This window comes from Manis javanica, chromosome 5 (genome assembly GCF_040802235.1).
Source record: "Manis javanica isolate MJ-LG chromosome 5, MJ_LKY, whole genome shotgun sequence".
Taxonomy (NCBI): Eukaryota; Metazoa; Chordata; class Mammalia; order Pholidota; family Manidae; genus Manis; species Manis javanica.
This window is the reverse complement of record NC_133160.1, coordinates 53,305,892-53,329,326: the sequence shown is the minus strand read 5'-3', so window position 1 is coordinate 53,329,326 and position 23,435 is coordinate 53,305,892. Positions and strand designations below refer to the sequence as shown.

At 41.3% G+C, this 23,435-nt stretch overlaps 1 long non-coding RNA gene across 1 annotated transcript; it reads left to right on the top strand.

Annotated features, from left to right (window-relative positions):
• Window positions 1–61: 61 nt before the first annotated feature.
• Window positions 62–22,493, top strand: LOC140849551 (uncharacterized). The gene is made up of 4 exons (XR_012131565.1): window positions 62–269; window positions 5,438–5,527; window positions 20,586–20,693; window positions 21,816–22,493. It is a non-coding gene; the product is annotated as an uncharacterized lncRNA (long non-coding RNA).
• The last annotated feature ends 942 nt before the right edge of the window (window positions 22,494–23,435 follow it).

The window sequence follows — 23,435 nt, the reverse complement described above, 5'->3', positions numbered from 1 at the left end:
GCCTCCTGCCGCCGCCACCAGGACACTCGAGTCCGCCACCCCCACCCGCCCGCCCGCTCCGAGCGCTCCTCCCCTCCCCAAGCGGCGGGGGGGGAAGGGGGGCTGCACAGCCGGCCACCGCAGCGCCTGTCAGCCGGGGCCCAGCTATTTATACTGCGCGGGGCCCCGCCGCTCTCGACCACCGCCCGCCCGCTCGCCCTTGCCTCTGTGGCTCTCCTGAATCTGGCCCGCCCCTTCTCCCCCAAGTTCTCCCAGACCCGCCTTCTCAGGTAAAGACTCTCGCCACTTGTCCCGCTCCCTGCTCGGGGCTCCGGCATCCCGCTCCCGGCTTCGACCCTAGACTGGTGCGGAGGCTCCAACGCGCCTGCGGGACGTGGGGGTGGCGGGGCCGCGCGTGCACCTGCAGCGCCCGCCTGCCTGCTTCTCCCGGCCGGCCGAGACCGCACGCCCACAGCCTCGCCTCTCTCGGAGGCCTCCCGCGGGGCCCAGCTGTCACCCCATGCCCAACTCAGGACTCCCGCCCTTTTCCTCCAGGGATGGGTCTGCGCTCGGACAGTCTGACAGTTACTGTGGGCCGGGGATTGGGAAAACTCCAAGCCTAGAACCCGCAGGTCTCCACTCAGCCTCGTCTAAGTAAAGGAAAGGAGCGGGCGGGTTGGAGCGCGCCGCCGACCCCGCCCCGGCCCCTCCCCCGCCGGTGACGCTCCTAGAGTCCCGCCCCGCCGGCGTCGCGCCCCTCGGCGCCGCCCGCTCCCCCTCCACGCTAGCAAACGCCCGGCGTCTTACACCCGCGGACCCCGCCCCATTCCCAGAAATTACCACCCGCCCAACGGCCGGGCCGCGCGGCGGTTGGTGCCCGCGTTTGCTGACGGTCGGGCGGCGGGGCTCAGCGCGCAGCTGCGGAGCGCGGCAGGCGACCCCTTGGCGTTGCCTTCGGAGCTACGGGCGGCGGCCCCAAACCTTTGTCGCTCCTCGTTAGGTCAACCACGGAGAAGTAACTCAAGTCCGAGTATGTTGGTGCAAGAATGCGGGAGTGTGTTGGTGTGAGATGACTTTGGCCCAAGTGCCTACGAATTCGAAAATGAAAACCCAGCAGTAGCTATATGCTTCTAGTTTCCCCACTTTCACACAAAGGGGAACCTCTGAGCAAGGCACTTAACGCGCCTTCAAGTGCACAAAAGCCAATGACACGGTGCCCGAGGTGCCTCATTAATGATCTTTCTTACACACGGTTATGCATACAAACGCTTCAGTGTATTTCCCCACCCCACGCTTCGCCGCCGCTGCCGCCTTTTCTTGTATTTGTTAAACAAAGAGCAGCGACTGCCCCAGTGCGCGTGGGGACTCATTGTGCTCCCCTCTCGGGCTCCTGCAGCCGCACTTCGATGGACCTGGCGCAGTATTCACCAGGTTCGTTTCTGGGGCCCAGCCTTACTCTTTGCGGCTGCACGACCAGCCTGGAGGGAAGAACAAACCCTGAGGAATGTAAGTGGTAACTGTTCTCCAAAGTAACGTGGGAACCATGGAAATAACCTGAGAGTAGGTCTCAAAAGTCAGACTACCACAGGAGGCCCCACTGAATTAAGTCTCTGAAGAAACAAGGAACTTAATGATCGCTTCCTTCTTAGAAAGCTGTTAATGTCTCTATTTTATGGATGGGTTCGGGGCCCGGAATACTTCATTCCTATTTTAAAAAGCAACTTTGGGGACTCCTTAAGAGATAATTTTAAACATAGTAATCAAAGAGGTAGGATTAGTAAAGAGATCCTCTTAACTCTGATGAAGTATTATGGATTCCTTAGTTCTAGAACATGGCAACTTTTGGCACCCTTTTGAACTAAAGAATTCATAAAGCTTCCTAACCTTCAAACCTCTAATACACAATAAACAGGATACTACAAACATTGCACCCTTTCTAGGGCATTATTGTCTATTTTCTATAAAATAACCATCCCTTATGGGAACTATTCTCCACTTCAATATTTGTAAGGAATTAATAACAGGACTACTACATCTCCGTGACAATAACATGGCATATTAAGAAGCATGCAAGGACAAAGCCTGATGATACCTATAGTTAGGAACAGATCTCATCTGCTGGATCATACCATTCCTGCTTTCAGCACCCATCACCATCTTCCTTACTGCCAGTTGGAAGCAAGCTGGGAAGTCCCAGATGGATAACAGTAGAAAATAACATTATTGTTCCTAATTCTTCAGTTCTCCATTCATGCATGCCCTTTGAAATGTGGCTTTGTAGTTCCTCTCGTGAGATATAGAATATTTCTCCAACCTGCCAATGTTGGTCTTAGGTCCTTTCAGGCTTTTGACTGCAGTAAATACAAGCAGAAGTGATAGTGTGACAGTTGTGAGCCTGACCTCAGGTTTCTCATGTTTCTTCTTGCCTCCCTTTACACCTGCCTTTCACAATGTGAACAACATGCCCAGGTAATCTGCCAGTTCAAGAATGAGAGATATGGAGCAAGTCTAAAACCATCCCCAGCTTGCAGTCAGTGACATACAGGAAAAAAGGATTGTTGTTGGAAGCACTGTGTTTTAGGGTAGGTAGCTATCCAGAATTAGGGCTGCAATTGCTGACTAGTACAGTAGGAGATAGAGCAATATCTGCGCTCCTGATATTGGCCTCAAAGGAGCCACACTTCATGTTTTTGAGGCAGCTCTTTGGTAGTGGGGCTGGGAAAGACACTTTATGGAAGCAAACCAAGAAAGAAACCTGGAAGGTTTGTAGCAAAGCATTCTAAAGACCTCAGGTTCAGTAGGAAAGGGCTGATGTGGCCAGTAGTCCTAGAAACAAGCTAATGATCTTAGAACAGGAGATCACTTAGGTTGTGACTAGATTGCTTTTGCTTCTGTTTTATTATATGCACTATTTTTGTGTTATACAAGAGGTTCATTAATACATTCTCATCATCAGTTTTCAAATAATACAAAATTGACTTTTTAAAAGTAGGTCTCCTTTCTTTCTCTACTTCCCTTAAGCTCCTCAAACTGTACACATACCTAGTCAACCCATACCATCCCATACCTTCCACAGGTAATTATAAGTGATAATTTAGCATTTAAGCTTCCAGACTTTTTTCTGTATGTTTGTATACATATACACCCATATAGAGAGATTAAGTATAAATGAGATTTATAATATGTGTATCAGGTAGAATGCTTTTGTACTTCCTTTCTGTTTATTTACCCTTTGTTCTTTCTAATTATCTAAGAAAGTTGTTTTAAATTTCAGCCTGTCTTCAATATTATAAACTAACCAATGGAAGAGGTTTTCCTGCTTTTATATCAGTATGTTAAATGGCAGAAGTGCCCTCTAGAACCCAGTTTAGGGGTGGGAGTGATAATCAACATGAAGGATCACAGAAGACTGAATTCTCTGAGTGGTAGCCAGTAAATCATGGGCCCCTCCCAAACTGGAAATTCTCTTTCTCGTGGTAATCCTTGGGTGCTTTGAGTTAATAGCTGTGATCAAATAAGACTATATTCCCTTATAACATTTCAAAGTGAGTAATCCAAGAAAACAAGGGGATCCTGTGCTACCTTTTCTGTCCTAGCCTCAGGAGTTACACACCCTCATTTATACTATATTCTAATGGTCATACAAATCACTCCTAAACCACTGTGAAAGGGCACCATGCAAGCACGTGCAACCAGGAGGTGAGGCTCACTGAGGGCCACGTTGGAAGCTGGCTACCTCAAAGGCATTCCACAGTAGTGACTTTTGAGTGACTGACACAATCTTTAGATTTGTTGGATTCCTTCATTGCAGGTGGGCAAATCCCCAGGTTACCAACAACTGTGTAGACTGTAAGGACAGCCAGAATATTCTCTTCTTCTGCCTTTCCTTAAAGAATAAGTGGTCTGGGCAACTGTCCACTTATATCCTCATGTTAACCTACCTTATTGAGCCACTATAACCATCTCTCTCTCCCACTGCCACTTTCTGGGCTTCTGCGAAGATGGGTATTCATAACTTCCCCACACTTCGGGTCTCCAAAAGAATCCAGCCCCCAAATTCACTTTTTGTTTCAAGTATTATCTTGCCTTTTATGAATCAATCTCTGAAACATTGTATATTAAACAAGTTATAAAAGGCCTGCCTTAGAGAATGACCAAAGTCAAAATAATTCTCGGGGAACATGTTAAGTTTCCAGAGTCCAATGAAACAAGCCTGAGAATAAAATTTGTACTATCAAATTCATTCAGGTAAAATAAGCAGAAAGTATAAAGTTTTGAATGTAGAAGGGAAGTTATATCCTCATGAGCTGCATGTCTGACTTTACCATGTATTAATTTCTAGTAAAGTACTTGATTCATTTCTTAATTTGAGTTCTCAATGAATTTTAAAAGCAGCCTTTTCATTAAAATTGTGCTTTAGTGGGAATCATTTTATTAATTCCATTCACAAATAAATAAATTTACCTTAAAATATGTTTTATTAAAATGTATGAAATGTTTAAAATGGATTACACTTTTCTAGTTAGAATTTCTAATATTTTCAGTGTTAAAACCAATTTTTGTAAGCAAATTTTGCCTCTTTATTATAAAATTAAAAGTCCAAGTGAAATGTACATGAAGACATTTTATTAGTGACTTGAAATCATATTAATCTTTAAAATTTCTGAATGAAATTGATTTCTTAATAAAATTCAGGATCAGTGCTATAGTAGTTAATTAAAACACAAAGGTAAATATCTTCGTGGGGGAAAGATCTGAAATACATTTCCATATTTGGGAACTGGCTAGTTTTCAAGGACATTTATCTCTGTTTCTTCCACTGTGTTTCTTTCTAACTGCCACTAAGTTGAAATGCATGAGTAGAAATTTTTCTTCCCACTCTTTTCCTGGATCACCCTAAAGATTAGAAAGCAAACCCAAAGCCTTGTTTTTCCTATTATTTATTTCCTTTCTTCTGTGGAGGTTTTTCCTATTGGTCAGCCTATTAGAGTATGTGACATTATTTTAGTAATCATAAATAATAGCAAAACATTGGCCACTATTAGAATAACACTAGATATGTTGTGTGACTTCATATATGAGTTCTGTATAATTACCTCCATTTATAGTCCACGTTGAAGGTAAGAGAGGTTGAGCCTAGTTTTCAAAGTTATACATAACAGACAATGGAATTTGAGATCGAATGCTTCCCAGAGCCTGTGCTCTTAACCACTAGTATTTCTAAAATGGAGCCATGTTTCAACAACTGTGAGTGTCTGAACATCAAGGAGGAAAAGTATTGCCTGCCTCTTCAGCTTTGACATCAGCCTCATGTCTTATTCCTCCAAATTCGCTGGGCACTACCACCACCTCGCAGCCTTACTCACCTCTGGCATCCCCATTCTGCCTAACACAGCCGGCACTACTGCAAATGGCTGTGTTTCTGGCCATATTCCTCCCTATCTCCATCTCTCTCCAGATGCTGCCTTCTCCACTGGCTGCCGACATATTCCCTCTACTCCAGAATGTGGCTTCTGTATCCTGTTCTTCCTGTCTTGCCTCATAGTGTGTGAGTAGACTTTCCGTATCTGCTGATGACACTGACTGCTAAGCAAAGAGAGAGAGAAAGAGAAATTTAATGCCAGGATAAGAAGCCACAATCAGTACAGAGGATAAAAGGGTCATAAAAGAACCATAATTAAAATGCAAACACAAGACAGAATAAAATGGAGTAAATAGGAAGAGGAGTTGATAGTTTCAAAATATTGTGAATCTATATGAAAGAGCAGAAACTCCCATAATATAAAGGAGGGAAATAAAAATAGTTCTGTAGTTAAAAATAATAATTAAGGTGAGGAGGCCTCGTTCTTTCCATACTGCTGCATGAGACTAATAATAATAATAATAATAATAATAATAATAATTAAAATATGTGAGGAGGTATAGTAATTGAAAATATCTGTACTCATATGTGAGAGTCCTGAATACCAACAATACCTTGAAAGTTAGCATCATGTTAATAGTGTTGATTGCCTCTGCACTTTCTTTTACTCTTCATAAGAACACAATCAGAAAGGTATTATTACCAATTTGCAAGGTATGAAACTGAGGTAACTGAAGGAGTGGAACAGCTTTCCCAGACCACCAGCTAGTGAGAGGTGGAGTAAGGCAGGAAACCCAGGCAGGCTGCTCCAGGTTCTGTGCTGTTGATACTTGGCTCAGTTTTCCTCTGGCTCCTCCACATTTTCCTCTCTGGGATTGAGGGTGTGGTCATGCCAGCTGTTCCCTAGCCTGTATTCTTAGGAATAAGCCAGTCCCCCTGACGTATGCTGTAAGGAAGGTGAAGGAGCCGAGTTCACAATTCAACAAGCCTAAAAGTGGCTTAGAGTCTACTAGGAGAGAATTTCAGAACCCACTGACAGAGTCTGCATTTTTATTTGGTTACCTGGGTGGGGAAAGAAAATTAATACATTAAGAAAAATTAATTCTATTACCCAGTGTGACTGAAGAGAAAGTAGGTCTCTTTGTGATGAGTACAAACTAGAAAAGTAAGTTTCAACAGATGGAAGAGGCAAGACTGGAGTCCCCCACCTCCAGCTTTTAGTCTTTTAGATCTGTCAGGAATATCATATATTTACTCTAAACCAATTGCCCTACAATTGAGGACATTGAGCCCTAAAAAATTGAGTTGCTTTTGTTAATACAGCCAAACAGAGTTAGGAAATGATTCCAAGCTTCTTCCTCGAGGTCACTGAGATGGGAGTTGGGGAAGAAGGTCTTTGGAAATGTTGATGCCCTTGAACCTACTAGAGGGAGATAATACTAGGCTCCTTTTAATTTACTAGTAGAGCAGTGCAAGAGAGGCAGGGACAAAGGGATATGGTGGGACAAGAAGCCAGGTATAGAATGACAGATACATGCTTGGTTCTAGTGAGGCAGAAAGTAGAAAAATAGGGAGCTAAGCAAATCTGATATAAGAGCTAAAATTGGTTAGGCAAACTGTGGACTTAAATGTAGACAACTACCTACTTTTCAATTTTGTCTGTAGTTAGCCACACCCATATGTTTAAAATTATTTTGCTTTGTAGTTTTTCCTCAGGATGTCCTGTGTATATTTATAAGGGTTACATTTATTATAAGCCAATTTTGATATTTTTATAACACTTACTTGATTGAAAACTTATTTTCATATTGTTCTATTGAAATTTTCAGTCTTTAATGTATTCTATTTACCATTAATCCAAACAGCTCTCCAATCATCAATGTAATTCTTGTTGACTCACGCAGGAACTAGATACTAGAGCAAAGGCACTAAATCCTACCTCTTAGTACTGAAATTACTAATGACAGCTCCTGAGAAGAACAAGAGACAATTTGTATTGAAGTAAGATGCACATCCCACTGAGTGAGCAGCAATGAGTCTTGAGTGTAAAAATTTCAAATGGCAACAGTAGGTTTTTCTGCAAATGGTCTTAGATATCTTGAAAGGAGATTAATGAGTAGTTTAGAGGAGTGCTGTAAATGTGACTGACTTTATGGAACCCTCTGCCCACAAAGTATCTTAGCTGGGATCCTGTTTTCCAGTAGCAGGTTTTTGGAATGAGATAAAGGAATGGGGAAAAGGAATGAAAAAGCAAGAGGGTTTTGTGTGTGTGTATGTATTAGAGGTGTATTCTAGCTGTTTCTATTCTTGTAGGAACACATTTCAAAGATCTGACCTAAGGAAAAAAGAGTAGACAAATTGCTATAAATATACATATATATATATATATATATATATTTACCAGGGCCTAGGGTCATTCAATATGCTAGGTAACACTTTATTTTTTATTATTTTTAATTTTAGAACTAAGTTAACATCAGTCTGTAACTATAGTGTTATGAAAGTAGCATTTGAAAATCTTGATGAGCTATAAAGAGGTCAGCTCTTTCTTAAAAAATCCTCACAGATAACAAATGAGCTTTGAAATGTTAAAAGGGAAAATGGCCTTGCTTAATCAAATACAACTCAAAGCCTCCAAAGATTAGCCCAAGAAAGTGAATTTCTAGACTGGGAAGGACAACTGGTTTACCTGCTGCCACTCTGAGAATTTAGTCTGCCCCCCGACCCTTGCTTTGATCATCACTCCTATCCTGTAATGAGCCAGAAAGGGTGCTCCTCCCATTTGGCTTCTTGTTTTGCTCCCCACCCTAATCTCATCAGATGTGAAACTCTCTAGCTTTTCTTTCTGTGCTCATGTGTTTTCATTCCCACTCAGGACTTCTCTAGTTCAACCTCTGGAGGATGCTTTTGGGATTTGACCAGTTCAGGAGCCAACCCCATTCTGATGACCAGACCTTAAGCAAGCCCTGGCCCTGCTTCCAGCAGCCATGCATACACCGTGTGACTTTGATCTCTTTGGCTGTAGTTGACTAAGCCAGCAGATGCACACACCCTATCTAAACCTATTCTATTTGTTCTTTCAGGAATTTGGAATTGGGACCAAGAGGCCATCTACAGTCTCTTAATATGTCTGCTAGAACCTTGTTTTATATATATATATATATGCTGGTAGCTGTGGGAAAGCTCTACTTTGCCATATGCAAACTAAGAGAGAGCAGGGAAGGCCCTTTAGCTGTGGCCCAGCCACAAGAAAAAGCAGACAGTTGAGAGCAAGAGAGAACTATGTGGTCTCCTGGTTGCTTTCTGGATCCAGTCCAGCCCAGTGGCTGGGGGTGATTCCAACTTTTGTAGTCCCTGACACTTAGACAATTTGGGAGGAGGGGGGCCTCTTTGAAAAAAATAGAAAATTATGAATATAAAATTAATATTAGTATGGTATGAATATGAATACTTGTTTAGTATATTAATTACAAAAGTGACAGGTTTTTAAAAGCTGATCAATACCTCAAATACTATAGAACCCATAAAAATGAAATACACAATATTTGTTAATCAATTGCCTGACATACCTCTTAAGTAATTTTCCTGCATCCACTGTCTAGATACTCTCTAATTGTTTCTCCATGTGATGATTTGGTAATATTATTCTCTATGGAGAGAACAGATAGATAATTAAATTTTTGCCCTAGGTTAGAATATTAAAATTTGGCTTTTATTACTGATAATTGAGAAAACTTTATATTAGCCTCATATCTTGTTATTGATAAAGTCATATAAGTTTTTAGGATTGTTCTCAATTTAAGGGAACTTCTATCTATGTTTCTTTCTTATAAAAGTAAGATTTTAGCACATTCCAGTTTTCTTATGCAGTGACTAATCTTAAATATTCTTTGAATTGGAAACCTCACAGTTGCTATTTGTTTCGGTGAGTAGTAATTATGAGTCTTATGTTATCCCTATGGATGTGACTATTTAATGTCAAATCAGTCATGAATTTACAACTTTTGCCAATGTGTTCTTATAATTCACTCCTCTTTGTCAATTGTGGTATGAAATAATCTGGAGCTTATTCACCACTTATTTTCAGATTTATCTTTTCCTTTGAATGATTGCTTTTGGAGTGATCTGAAATTATTCTCTAGAATTTCCACTTTTGGTGTGACCATCATCTTTATCACTTGTTTCAGAGTCCTTTACTTTTTATCTAAGTAAAAATAAAAATGTATTCAAAAATAAATTAGTTCAATAAATAAATCTTAGAATGATAAAAGACGGTACCCTTCATATTTCTCTGAATCAGTAATCTAGTTCTTACTTGTTTTCCTGAAATGTTCTAAAACATCTTGTCAATTAGAGTTAAAATGCACATTAAAGCTGTATCCACTTTCTGAATATTTTATATTTTGTTTGTATATGAGCTTCTCTTTGAGTCTTCAAAAAATGTATTTTAAAAGCCTCAACTCGGGGCGGAGCCAAGATGGCGGCTTGAGTAGATCAGGGGAAATCTCCCAAAACCATATTTATTTTTGAAAATACAACAAATACAACACTTCCTAAATGAGAGACCAGAATACACAGGACAACAGCCAGACTACATCCACACCTGCGAGAACCCAGCGCCTTGCAAAGGGGGTGAGATACAAGCCGCGGCCCGGCAGGACCCAAGTGCCCCTCACCCCAGCTCACGGTGGGAGGAGAAGAGTTGGAGCATGGGGGGAGAGGGAGCCCAGGACTGCTAAACACCAAGCCCTAGACATCCGCAACTGAGCGCAGACACACAGTGCGTGCGTGGGGTGCTGGATACTAGGGGAACAGGACAGTAAGACCTGTGAGCGGGTCCCCACAGCCAGCACCCCTGGGACAAAGAAAAGTGAGTGCTTGTTGAAAGTCTTAAAGGGACAGGGACCCCAGAGCTGGACAGAAGCATCCCGGGACACTTAGCCCAACAGCTGGGAATCCTAGGGAATTCCGAGAACCCTAATGCCCTGGACAGCAGCGCAGCTCGAAGGCCTCTCACAAAGATAAACAGCCTCCCGGCCATTTCCCCTCCGACAGGGCTCCTCCATATCAGAGCAGCAGCCGGGGGCAAGCCATGCCCATAGCAAACCCAAGCTTAACTCCACAGCAACCACAGAGCTTAATTCCATAGCTGCTTGGCAAGAATCAGAAGCCCCATCAGTGCACAGCTGCCCAACATAAGCCTCTAGAGGTCGCTGTTCTCCCAGGAGACGAAGGCCACAAACCAGCAAGAAGGGACGTACTTGCAGCCATCCCACACGCCAGTTCCATAAACTATCTTTATCGCCAAGAAAAGGCAAAAGAATTTGATAAAGACTAAAATCATAGAGTCAACCCCTGAGAAGGAGATAGACCTAATCAGTTTTCCTGAAAAATAAATGAAAATAAAGGTCATAACAATGATGACAGAGCTGCAGAGAAATATACAAGAGCAAAAGGATGATATCTGGAGGGAGATTACAGAAATGAAACAATCTCTGGAAGTATTTATAAGCAGAATGGGTAAGATGTAAGAAGCCATTGATAGAATAGAAACCAGAGAACAGGAATGCATAGAATATGATGCAGAGAGAGAAAAAAGGATCTCCAGAAATGAAACAATATTAAGAGAAATGTGAGCAATCCAAAAGGAACAATATCCACACTATAGGGGTACCAGAAGAAGAAGAGAGAGAAAAAGGGATAGAAAGTGTCTTTGCAGAAATAATTGCTCAAAACTTCCCCAAACTGCTGGAGGAAATAATTGATCAGACCACAGAAGTATACCAAATTCCCAACAGGAGGGACCAAGGAGGACAACACCAAGACACATAATAATTAAAATGGCAAAGATCAAGGACAAGGACAGAGTTTCAAAGGCAGCTAGAGAGAGGAAAAAGATCACCTACAAAGGAAAATCAGGCTATCATCAGACTTCTCAACAGAAACCATACAGGCCAGAAGAGAATGGCATGATATATTTAATGCAATGAAACAGAAGGGCCTTGAACCAAGAACACTGTATCCAGAACGATTATCATTTAAATAAGAAGGAAGGATTAAACAATTCCCAGACAAGCGAAAGTTGAGGGAATTTGCCTCCCACAAACCACCTCTACAGGGTATTTTAGAGGATCTGTTCTAGATGGGAACACTCCTAAGACTAAATAGATGTCACCAGAGAAAACAAAACTACAGCAAACAAAGGAGACCAATGAAATACTAACTAAAGGCAAAAAATAAAATAAACCACACACAAAAGCAGTTAAAGGAAACAAAAAAGAGCACAGAATAAAACAACCAACATATAAAGAATGAAGGAGGAGGAAAAAGAAGGCAGAGAAATAAGGAATCAACAGACAGTGTTCATAACAGCTCAATAAGTGAGTTAGGTTTGACAGTAAGATACTAAAGAAGCTAACCTTGAACCTTTTGTAACCATGAATCTAAAGCCTGCAATGGCAATAAGTACATGTCTTTCAATAGTCACCCTAAATGTAAATGGACTGAATGTACCAATCAAAAGACACAGAGTAAAAGAATAGATAAAAAAAGCAAGACCCATCTATATGCTGCTTACAAGAAACTCACCTCAAACCCAAAGACATGCACGGACTAAAAGTCAAGGGATAGAAAAATATATTTCATGCAAAAAACAGGAGAAAAAAGCAGGTGTTGAAATACTAGTATCAGACACAATAGACCTCAAAATAAAGAAAGAAACAAGAGACAAAGAAGGACATTACATAATGATAAAGGGCTCAGTCCAACAAGAGGATATAACCATTATAAATAAATATATACCCAGCACAGAGGCACCAGCATATATGAAACAACAGAACTAAAGGAGGAAATAGAATGCAATCCATTCATTTTAGGAGACGTCAACACACCCCTCACTCCAAAGGATAGATCCACCAGACAGAAAATAAGTAAAGACACAGAGGCACTGAACAACACACTAGAACAGATGGACCTAATAGACATCTATAGAACGCTACATCCAAAAGCAACAGGATACACATTCTTCCCAAGTGCACATGGAACATTCTCCAGAATAGACCACATACTAGCCCACAAAAAGAGCCTCAGTAAATTCAAAAAGATTGAAATTCTACCAGCCAACATTTCAGACCACAAAGGTATAAAACTAGAAATAAATTCTACAAAGAAAACAAAAAGGCTCACAAACACATGGAGGCTTAACAACATGCCCCTAAATTATCAATGGATCAATTAACAAATTAAAATAGAAATCAAGGAATATATGGAAACATATGACAACAAGAACACACAGCCCCAACTATTGTGGGATGCAGCGAAAGCAGTCTTAAGAGGAAAGTATATAGCAATCCAGACATATTTAAAGAAGGATGAACAATCCCAAATGAATAGTCTAACATCACAGTTATCGAAACTGGAAAAAGAAGAACAAATGAGGCCTAAAGTCAGCAGAAGGGGGGACATAATAAAGATCAGAGAAGAAATAAACAAAACTGAGAAGAATAAAACAATAGAAAAAAATCAATGAAACTAAGAGTTGGTTCTTTGAGAAAATAAACAAAATAGATAAGCCTCTAGCCAAACTTATTAAGAGAAAAAGAGAATCAACACATATCAACAGAATCAGAAACGAGAATGGAAAAATCACGACAGACTCCACAGAAATACAAAGAATTGTTAAAGACTACTATGAAAACCTATATGCTAAGAAGCTGGAAAACCTAGAAGAAATGGACAACTTCCTAGAGAAATACAACCTTCCAAGACTGACCAAGGAAGAAACACAAAAGTTAAGCAAACCAATTACAAGCAAAGAAATTGAAGCAGTAATAAAAAAACTACCCAGGAACAAAACCCCTAGGCCAGATGGATTTACCTCAGAATTTTATCAGACATACAGAGAAGATATAATACCCATTCTCATTAAAGTTTGCCAAAAAATAGAAGATGACGGAATACTCCCAAACTCATTGTATGAAGCCAACATCACCCTAATAGCAAAACCAGGCAAAGATCCCACCAAAAAAGAAAATTATAGACGAGTATTCCTGATGAAAGTAGATGCAAAAATACTCAATAAAATATTAGCAAACCGAGGGGATCACAGGAAGATGGCAGCATGAGCAGTACATTGGAAGTCTCCTCCCCAAAACATATATATTTATGAAAATACAATAAATACAACTATTCCTAAAAGAGACACCAGTGGATGCAGTACAACAGCCAGGATACATCTACATCTGCGAGAACCCAACATCACACGAAGGGGGTAAGATACAAGCTGTGGCCAGGTGGGAACCAAACACTCCCCCACCACAGAACCCAGCGGGAAGAAAGGAGCCAGAACAGGGAGGGAGTGAAAGCCCAGGACTGCTAAACAACCATCTCTAGAAATCCACACCCAGAGCGCAGACACAAGGTGCACGGGGTGCTGGATATTAGAGAAATGGAAAAGCAAAACCTGTGGGCAGATCCCCACAACCGGCGCCACTGAGACAAAAGAAAAGCGGAGTGCTTTCTGCAAGTCTTAAAGAGACAGGGACCCCACAGCTGGGTGAAGTCATCCTGGCACACTTAGCCAACAGCTTGGAATCCCAGGGAACTTTAGGTACCCTAAACCCTGGGGCAGCAGTGCAGCTCTGAAGCCCCTCATGGCACTAAGCAGGCAGCCAGTCATTCCTCCAACTGGCGTAGACCCTGACACACTGGCCCAGTAGTGGGAGAGTGGAAGCACGTGCCGGGGGGGGACCGGGAGCAAATTGCATTCACCAATGTCACCAGACAGGACCAGAACGGCACGTGCAAGCCTGCCACAGTGGCGACCAAACAGCCCGATGCGGCCCATGCGCATTGGCACCAGTGGCACCAGAGGAGCCCAGGAGAGGTCCGCGCGCACCTGCAGCAGTGCCAGAGGGAGCAGCCATGCTCCCAGCAGCTGACCAGAATCCCAGCCCAATGCACAGCCACCTGGGCGAGACCCAAAGGGCCGCTGTTGGCACACAGCTGCCTGGCAGGGGGGCCACTATTGCAGAGGAGTGCATGTGGCATGCCTGCAACTCCCCGCAGGGCTCTGCACTGCTCTGACAGAGACCACGCCCACAGCATCTCAGGGGATTAACCTGGTGGCTGCTCAAGGAGTGTGGGTAACTGACACAGGGAGCGGAGAAGGGCAAGGCATCCAGCAAGCAGGAAAGGACTTTCTTTTCCCAGCTGACACGCCAGCAGCCTGCCTACAGCCACCACTATCACCATGAAAAGGCAAAAAAATTTAGTCCAGTCCAAGATAGCTCAGACAACACCTGAGAGAGGACCTGCAGAGACAGACCTAATGAGTCTCCCTGAAAAAGAATTCACAATAAAAATCATAAACATGCTGGCAGAGCTGCAGAGAAATATACATGAGCTAAGGAATGATGTCCAGAGGGTGATTACAGAAGTGAAACAATCTGTGGAAGGATTTATAAGCAGAATGGATAAGATGCAAGAGATCACTGATGGAATAGAAACAAGAGAACAGGAATGCATAGAAGCTGACAAAGAGAGAGATAAAAATATCTCCAGGAATGAAACAATATTAAGAGAACTGTGTGACCAACCCAAAAGGAACAATATCCACATTATACGGTTACAAGAAGAAGAGAGAGAAAAAGGGATAGAAAGTGTCTTTGAAGAAATAATTGCTGAGAACTACCCCAAACAGGGGGAGGAAATAGTTGATCAGACTACAGAAGCACACAGAACTCCCGAGGGAAGGGACCCAAAGAGGACAACACCAAGACACATAATAATTAAAATGGCAAAGATCAAGGACAAGGACAGAGTATTAAAAGCAGCCATAGAGAGAAAAAAGGTCACCTACAAAGGAAAACCCATCAGGCTATCATCAGACTTCTCAACAGAAATCTTACAGGCCAGAAGAGAATGGCATGCTATATTTAATGCAATGAAACAGAAGGGCCTTGAACCAAGAAAGCTGTATCCAGCACGATTATCATTTAAATATGAAGGAAGGATTAAACAATTCCCAGACAAGCAAAACTTGAGGGAATTTGCCTCCCACAAACCACCTCCACAGGGTACCTTAGAGGGACTGCTCTAGATGGGAGCACTCCTAAAAAGAGCACAGAACAAAACACCCAACATATGCAGAATGAAGGACAAGGAATAAGAAGGGAGAGAAATAATCATCAGACTGTATTTAAAATAGCTCAATAAGTGAGTTAAGTTAGACATAAGGTAGTAAGCAAGCTAACCTTGAACATTTGCTAAACACGAATCTAAAGCCTGCAATGACAATAAGTACATATCTTTCAATAATCACCCTAAATGTAAATGGACTAAATACACCAATCAAATGACACAGAGTAATAGAATGGATAAAAAAGCAAGACCCATCTATATGCTGCTTACAAGAGAGTCACATCAAACCCAAAGACAGGCACAGATTAAAAGTCAAGAGATGGAAAAAGATATTTCATGCAAACAACAGGGAGAAGAAAGCAGGAGTTGCAATACTAGTATCAGACAAAACAGACTTCAAAACAAAGAAAGTAACAAGAGATAAGAAGGATACTACATAATGATAAAAGGCTCAGTCCAACAACAGGATATAAGCATTATAAACATATATGCACCTAATACAGGAGCACCAATATATGTGAAACAAATACTAACAGAATTAAAGGAGGAAATAGAATTCAATGCATTCATTTTGGGAGACTTTAACACACCACTCACTCCAAAAGACAGATCCACCAGACAGAAAATAAGTAAGAATACAGAGGCACTATACAATACACTAGAACAGATGGATGTAATAGACATCTACAGAACTCTACAACCAAAAGCAACAGGATACACATTCTTCTCAAGTGCACACGGAACATTTTCAAGAATAGATCATGTAATAGGCCACAAAAAGAGCCTCGGTAAATTCCAAAAGATTGAAATCCTACCAACCAACATTTTAGAACACAAAGGTATAAAACTAGAAATAAATTGTACAAAGAAAGCAAAAAACCTCACAAACACATGGAGGCTTAACAACATGCTCCTAAATAATCAATGGATAAATGACCAAATTAAAATGGAGATCCAGCAATATAGGGAAACAAATGACAACAACAACACAAATCCCCAACTTCTGTGGGATGCAGCGAAAGCAGTCTTAAGAGGAAAGTATGCAACATTCCAGGCATATTTAAAAATGGAAAAAAAAATCCCAAGTGAATAGTCTAATGTCACAATTGTCAAAAACAATAGAAAAAATCGATGAAACCAAGAGCTGGTTTCTTCGACAAAATAAGCAAAATAGATAAGCCTCTAGCCAGACTTATTAAGAAAAAAAGACAATCAACACATCAACAGAATCAGAAACAAGAAAAGAAAAATCATGATGGACCCCACAGAAATACAAAGAATTACTAGGGAATACTATGAAAACCTATATGCTAACAAGCTGAAAAACCTAGAAGAAATGGACAACTTCCTAGGAAAATACAAGCTTCCAAGAATGACCCAGAAAGAAACAGAAAATCTAAACAGACCAATTACCAGCAATGAAATTGAATCAGTAATAAAAAAACTACCTATGAACAAAACCTCTGGGCCAGATGGATTTACCATGGAATTTTATCACACATACAGAGAAGACATAATACCCATGCTCCTTTAAGTTTTCCAAAAAATTGAACAGGAGGGAATACTTCCAAACTCATTCTATGAAGCCAACATTACCCTAATACCAAAACCAGGCAAAGACCCCACCAAAAAAGAAAACTGCAGACCAATATCCCTGATGAACATAGATGCAAAAATACTCAACAAAATATTAGCAAACCGAATTCTAAAAAACATCAAAAGGATCATACACCATGACCAAGTGGGATTCATCTCAGGGATGCAAGGATGGTACAACATTCGAAAATCCATCAACATCATCCACCACATCAACATAAAGAAGGACAAAAATCACATGATCATCTCCATAGATGCTGAAAAGCATTCAACAAAATTCAACATCCATTCATGATAAAAACTCTCAACAAAATGGGCATAAAGGGCAAATACCTCAACAAAATAAAGGCCATATATGATAAACCCACAGCAAACATCATACTAAACAGTGAGAGGCTGAAAGCTTTTCCTCTGAGATCGGGAACAAGACAGGGATGCCCACTCTCCCCACTGTTATTCAACGTAGTACTGGAGGTCCTAGCCACAGCAATTAGACAAAACAAAGAAATACAAGGAATCTAGATTGGTAAAGAAGAAGTCAAGCTGTTACTATTTGCAGATGACATGATATTGTACATAAAAATCCTATAGACTCCACTGCAAAACTACTAAAACTAATATCAGAATTCAGCAAAGTTGCAGGATACAAAATTAACACGCAGAAATCTGTGGCTTTCCTATACACTAACAATGAAGTAATAGAAAAAGAAATCAGGAAAACAATTCCATTCACTATAGCATCAATAAAATAAAATACTTAGGAATAAACCTAACCAAGGAAGTGAAAGACCTATACCCTGAAAACTACAAGACACTCTTAAGAGAAATTAAAGGGGACACTAACAAATGGAAACTAATCCCATGCTCCTGGCTAGGAAGAATTAATATCGTCAAAATGGCCATCCTGCCCAAAGCAATCCCTATCAAATTACCAACAGCATTCTTCAATGAACTGGAACAAATAGTTCAAAAACTCATATGGAACCACCAAAGACCCTGAATAGCCAAAGCAATCCTGAGAAGGAAGAATAAAGTTGGGGGAATCTCACTCCCCAACTTCAAGCTCTACTACAAAGCCACAGTAATCAATACAACTTGGTACTGGCACAAGAACAGAGCCACAGTCCAGTGGAACTGAATAGAGACTCCAGACATTAACCCAAATACATATGCCCAATTAATATTTGATAAAGGAGCCATGGACATACCATGGGGAAATGACATTCTCTTCAACAGATGGTGGTGGCAAAACTGGACAGCTACATGTAAGAGAATGAAACTGGATCAATGTCTAACCCCATACACAAAAGTAAACTCCAAATAGATCAAAGACCTGAATGTAAGTCATGAAACCATAAAACTCTTAGAAAAAAACATAGGCAAAAATCTCATGGACATAAACGTGAGTTACTTCTTCATGAACATATCTTCCCCTACAAGGGAAACAAAAGCAAAAATGAACAAGTGGGACTATATCAAGCTAGAAGGCTTCTGTACAGTAAAGGACACCATCAATAGAACAAAAAGGTACCCTACAGTATGGGAGAATATATTCATAAATGACACATCCGATAAAGGCTTGAGATCCAAAATATATAAAGAGCTGACAAACCTCAACAAACAAAATGCAAATAATCCAATTAAAAAATGGGCAGAGGAGCTGAATAGACAGTTCTCCAAAGAAGAAATTCAGATTGTCAACAGACACATGAAAAGTTGCTCCACTTCGCTTGTTATCAGAGAAATGCAAATTAAAACCACAATGAGATACCACCTCACACCAGTAAGGATGGCTACCATCCAAAAGACAAACAACAACAAATGTTGACGAGGTTGTGGAGAAAGGGGAACCCTCCTACACTGCTGGTGGGAATGTAAATTAGTTCAACCATTGTGGAAAGCAGTATGGAGGTTTCTCATAATGCTCAAAATAGACTTCCATTTGACCCAGGAATTCTGCTTCTAGGAATTTACCCTAAGGATGCAGCACTCCAGTTTGAAAAAGACAGATGCACCCCTATGTTTATTGCAGCACTATTTACAGTAGCCAAGAAATGGAAGCAACCTAAGTGTCCATCAGTAGATGAATGGATAAAGAAGATGTGGTACATATACACAATGGAATATTATTCAGCCATCAGAGGAAAACAAATCCTACAATTTACAACAACATGGATGGCACTAGAGGGTATTATGGTCAGTGAAATAAGCCAAGTGGAGAAAGACAAATGCCAAATGATTTCACTCATCTGTAGAGTATAACAACAAAGAAAAACTGAAGGAGCAAAACAGCAGCAGAATCACAGAACGAGGAATGGACTAACAGTTACCAAAGGTTAAGGGACTAGGGAGAATGGGAGGCTGGGGAGGGTAGGGGTGGGGAAGAAGAAAGGGGGTGTTGTGATTGGCATATATAATGTGGGGGGTGGGGGAAAGGGGAGGGCTGTGCAACACAGAGAGGATGGGTAGTGATTCTGCAGCATCTTGTTATGCTGATGGACAGTGACTCTAGTGGGGTTTGTGGGGGGGACTTGGTGAGGGGGAGAGCCTAGTGAACATAATGTTCTTCATGTGATTGTAGATTAATGATAACAAAATTTAAGAAAAAGTAAAATCCTCAACTCATCATTGTACCCATGCTGCAAGGCTGAAACAGTTTTCCAATGAACAGGCCATCTTGTTCTATGTAGACCCTAAAGAGAACCTCAAATTGGCATGTGTACTTAAATCCTCCATATGAGGACTAGAAATGATATGAACCAAAAAAAGAAACATATGACTGTTGCAAAATACTGAATAGTCCTCAGCTTCAGGTATAGTGGAGGCAGCTTTCCCTGCTTTCAACCCTCTCCCAAGAGAAAAACTAGTGGTGGCTGGTGCAGACTCCAGGAGTGAAGGAGTGGAGAGACAGTGATTTTAATCAACTGTGATTAATGTATCTTACTTTTACAAATTTTACAAAAATATTTGACCATGTAAGTATATTGCTGGGGCCCAACCCAGGTTCTTTATAGCAGTCAGTTTAAATAAGAGGCCTAGAATTTAAAGCTTATTAAGCTCAGGCCCACCTACCCCAGGGTTCTCTGAGTCATCTCAGTTCCCTTATAATATAAAATATACTTTTGTTTTCAATTTAGGCTACATCAAGTTGGTACATCCCATTTTTTGCAAACCACAGTGTCTCATATAACTTATGTCTACTATATTTTCCCAGGTTACTGCATTATACCTTTAACTAGTATGCTTAATGCTGTTCCTGATTCCAACTGGTTTTATACATCCCTGCCACATTAATCTTCCTAAAGCATAGCTCTGATGATGTCATGACTCAAAACCTCTGAGTACAAACTCCTCAACTTGGCATTGAAGGTGATGAGGTTCAGGACACTTTGCCCCAAAATAGGGCACCCTGCCATTTTGAATATCTTCAGCTGAAGAACTGATAAAATGTCAGTCACAGGAAGGTTACTCTGACCTTCTCCCTTTACACCCTCTTCCCTGAAATAAGCCAAAAAACCTTTCTGTGAGATGTGCCTTCTCTATGCCTGGAGGAAAGAAGCATCCTTATCTCTGAAGACAAAGGGACGCCTAGAAGAACCCTAACAAACAGACCTTGGTAAGTTTCCCCCAGTTAATTACAATTACCTCATACTCCTTTACCTGTCATATTTCTCTATGACTGTCCACTCTTCATCAAACTTAGCATAAAAGTACATAGGTCTAACTGGGTCTTTATTTTCTTGGGAAGACTCCCATGTCAAATAAAATTTATATTAAATGTTATGCTTTTGTCCTGTTAACCTTTCTTTGTCAGGTTACTTTTCAGACCCAGCCAGGGACAAACTTTTTCTTCCCCTACAAAGGCCTCTATAAAATGGGGCACTGCTTATCTTTCCACACTTACTTTTCAGCACTTTTCTAGATGGAGTCATGGCACCAGCCACAACTAGCTACTTACCAGTCCTACCCTGAACTTTCCCCCCCCTCCCCATGTACCTTTCCTCAGGATCTTCCTCTTACACATAACTCTGTCTCTTGCTCTGGCTGTCAGAATGGCATATCCTTCAGGGTCTATCTCAAATATCCTCTCCTCCATGAACTTCTTCCTGATTTCCCAAGAAAGCTCTCATCCCCCAGACTGTGAGAGTGCTGCTCTCCTTTGACTCACTGTTGTTTTTGGCTCCTACTTTGCCAATGACATCATATTTTGCCTTCATTTATAATCATTCTAAGCAGCAGCCTTACATCTTACACAGGGGTTAGGCCCCAAAGTTAGAGAACAAGAGAAAAAAGTTATAATCCAAAAACTTCCTAGAACTTTCTTAAGATAGCAGCTTAGCACCTTACTACTCTCCCTAGGTCTACTGTACTCTCCTTCAGCATTGAAAGACATCACTGTTGCACCCCAGATGAAATGAATTGGCTTGCACAGGGGAAACCTATTGTACTACATAATCATTGAAGTTAAAGTCACCCTCACACTGATGACATGTCCACACTATGAGAATCATAGGAACCGAGCACGGCAATTCTTCATCTCCTGTAACACACTCTCTCCAAAGCATGGGCCAACTGAGTAAAATGAGAAGAAGAACTCTCTCCCTCTCTCTCTCTCTCTCTCTGTCCCACTGCTCTCTCTCTCTCCCTCTCTCTCTCTTTCTCTCTCTCTCTCACTTTCTCTCTCTCTCTCTCTGTCTCTCTTCCCTCCTCCCTCTGAGGCAACCACTTTCTCTTTCAGATAATAAAATCTCTTGCGTAGGCCCATGTCTCCTCAGTCATCCTGGGTAAGGAGCGTTGCAGTGAGATACCTTTTCATTGGTTCCGTGACTTCGGATGAGGCTGTCCCATTGACTTTGCTCTTCCTCTGGGAACCTGAGCTGCTTTGGGAACCCTCACGCCTGATCCTCCTCCATGGGCTCATCGTCCATTTCCCTGGTCACTCGTCTTCTCGCCCAACACCGGCCTTCAATTTGGATTACCAACACCTCTCCAAAGACAATGATCCTTATTGAACCTGGAACACACCATTGCCACTGCAGAACAAGGGCTCATCTGAGGAACGCCCCCATCAATACAAAAATGAACTTCATCACCCCTAATCAGCAGGAAGCAGTTACTGAAGACTAACTTTTCACCCCTTCCCAAATCCTCTACCACTTGTAAAACAGAAAAGGGAGGAATATAAGAAAATAGTAATTTATCCTCCATTTGCCCCATGGTCCCAGGCACATAAGCTGGTGAGAATTGTGCCTGGGCTTGCCTGGGGCTTGCTGGACTTACCCCACCTTATCTCTAAACATCCCGACCCTCCCCCAAGGCAAAAGGCCAAGTGGATCCGCCACAATAAAAGGCACAACTCTCTGCACCAAAAAAAAAAAAAGTTACTTAATAACAGAGTTGTACTATAAATTACTTAGGGATAAATGTTGACATTGGCTTCTCTGAGTTTTGCTAAGGACATTTGTGCTATAGAAACTGATCTTTAAAGCTAGTAACTCAAGTTAGCAAATCTGTGATTTAAAATACCTTGGAAATGATGCCAAGACACCAAAAAATATATAATCCTATATTTGTAACGGTTTATAAGGGTTTTTTTTAAATCTCAGGCCTTCTGTATTTTAAAGTTAATAATACCAACTGACCTAAAAAATTTGGTTTACAAATAATAAAAACAAAGCTTAGGAAGTTACTATGACCACAGTCTATTAATTAAAAGACTACATTGTCAGAGATGAAATTTTTTCCATACATGTACTTATTTAGCAAGGTTTTCCTCTTTCACAGCTCACATCTTCCAAGGGGACCACATGGAGAGAGAAAAGGAGACTCGTAGACAGCATCATCATTGAAACAACTTTTCCAACCAATGTGATGACAGAGGTGTCAGCCAGATAGAGCTTTGTTAGCCCTGCTATGCATCAAATACTCCTCTTTCTTGCTTTACCAATTGGAAAATGTTATTTGCCTCGCATCTGGGATAATTTCTCTTGCATGAGACACACCTCTGTTGGGAAAATTCCAGTTTAGCCTGCTTGGAAGCCGAGACCTAAATGTGAACAATTGTCCAGACTAGAATAAGGAGAGGAGGTTATTGATTGTACTGGAGAGGCAGCTATGAAGATGGAACCATTGAGTGATAGAAAGCTAACTGTGCCCTGTGAGATGCATCCATCTGGCAACCTCACAAATCCTTGGCAAAATCACAAAGTGCTTAGCGGGTATGGCATTCCAGTGTACAACAGTGAAGAGAGTGCTTTTAACATCTATCTTAGGCTAAGGCAGAAACCCAGGGAGCCCAGAGGAAGCAAACTTCAAGAGATGTACAGAAATCTCAAAAGCAGTATCTGGACTCTCACAG